We start from the raw sequence: 2256 nt of genomic DNA on the forward strand, positions 1-2256 counted from the left end.
AGCCTCTGTCTTGCCTTTCCCGTTGCGCTACAAGACCCCCTAAGGTCCGCAATGAACAGAGGAGCTATGAAGAAGTGATAACCTTGATTTCCTGTTCACCTTCTCACAGGCGGTTAAGCTTAAATGTGAGCTATAAAATCTCTTCAACCAACAAGCCCAACCATTTATCACTATAGTCTTAACTACCTCTGCTTTTTGGATATCTTAACTCCCCAAAGATCTGTCAATTTAACCATAACTACCTAACAACTGCCAAGCCTCACTTTATGAGCTGCTGTTGAGAGTTTAGCTATTTAAGGCTGATTTTTAAAAATTTTTATTGGCACTTCATGGCATTTGCTTGATTTACAGTGCTGTAAATAACCACAAATTAGGAACATTTCTATTCCTTTAAGGTGTAGGCAAAGATTAAAATGGATTCTGAATCATCTTTCTCCATATATTTAACTCTTTGCCGGGTCATTCTTCCAAGTCTGCCCAACTCAGAAAGGTCAAATGTGGTCAGTTCTCGATGGGGAGGAGACGTCCGTGGAAGGAAAGCGTGGATTCAATAAGATGGCATTTTTTTTCCCCAGCCTAAGCTGCGAGGGACTACTTCTCCACCAGCCCTGGTATCTTTTTTTAAGATAAATCCTTCAGTGAGATGCATGGCTTCATATATACCACGGAACACTCTGTTTTTGCGAAGTGGGAGAAACCCAGTGTTTAAAAAAGAGACATTGAATATTATTCAGCTGTAAAGCAGAATGAAATTTTGACACATGCTATAGCATAGACGCTTGAAGACATAGAAACTTGAAGACATTATGTTAAGTGACAGAAGCCAAATGCCAGGATAAAAACTGTATGATTTCACCTAACTGAGGTACCTAGAATAGATGAATTCACAGAGACAGAAAGTAGATTAAAACTTAGCAGGGGCTGGGGAAGGGTCAGTGGACAGTTATTGCTTAATGGGTACAGTTTCTTTGTGGGAATAATGAGATGCAGGATCTAGAGGGGGGTGATGGTTGTATGACATTGTAAATGTACTTAATCCTGCTTAATTGTACCCTTAAAAATGACATTTACGTGGCTTTTTAAAAAAGATATATACTTTTTAAGAAAGATATATTACTTTTTAAAAAAGAGATCAGAAATTAACCTCAGGCCTTCTACCTTCTCCACATTTACCTCTTCTGAGTGAACTTGAGTAAACACACAACCTTAGGGTCCTGTCCCGGGATCCTCTCTACTCATGCAGACTGGGAGGCCCTTTGACTATGTCCAAGAGGATCCCTCGCCACCCGGCTCCTTGTTCCTCCAGTCTTGGGCCTCTCTTCCGGAGGGGCCACCTTGCCTTCTCTCTCCCACAATCCCCCTCTCAGAACAGTTGACCCCAGGTCCCTCTGCCTGCCTTGCAGGCTGTGACACCCCCTTCAGCAGTCCTCCCTGTGGTGGAAGGTGGGTGTGACTACTCCCACCAACACCAGCTAAGATTTAACAAAAGCACGCTCCCAGTTCTCTGCGGGCACCAAGGCCTGGGCAGGCACCACAGGAGCTCATGCCCCACTGCAGTCCCTTCTTCGCCTTCTTCAGCCCCTTCTGAAATGGCGCATGGAGCAACCGTGACCAGGAAAAGCAGCAGCCTAGGCAGGCGGCAAGCTAGGAAGCCTGGAACCAGGGTTCCAAATTACCAGGTGGGCTTTGGACAATGTCACCACTGCCCGGCCCTCATCCCGCACACCAGGTAACCAGTTCACTGCCATAGGCAGGGGACAGGGACAGGCACCTGGCAAGAGCAGGGCCTCAGGAGCAGCTAGCTGCATGGCCGAGTCAGCAAAAATGGAGAAGGCCCTAAACAGTGTTTAGGGAAGAATCGCTTCTCTTTCGAAAACAACATAGAGGCAGGGAGAGATCCTGCTGAAAATGCAAAAACTAGGCCAGGGGCAAAATCTATTGGTGTAGAAGACAGAAAGAGTCTTGTGTAGATACCCAAAAGCCACCCATGGGTAAACAAAAATGGCAGGGACAAGGACAGAGGTGGGCAGGGTCAGACACCTGCAGAGAAGCCAAAGCAAAACCAAACTTGGGAAGAATCCTCACTCGTTGAGGAAATAGGTCACCAAGTGAATGGATGTTTAATGAATTTGCCTTCAGGTCATGGGAATCTCTACCCAATGACTCCCAGTTAGAACTGATGCTGGTTCATATAAAGCTTGTTTCCAGATTTCTCAGAAAATAGTACTCATCACATAGACACAAGCAAGAGAGAAA

Source organism: Mustela nigripes, chromosome 6 (genome assembly GCF_022355385.1).
Source record: "Mustela nigripes isolate SB6536 chromosome 6, MUSNIG.SB6536, whole genome shotgun sequence".
NCBI classification, from domain to species: domain Eukaryota; kingdom Metazoa; phylum Chordata; class Mammalia; order Carnivora; family Mustelidae; genus Mustela; species Mustela nigripes.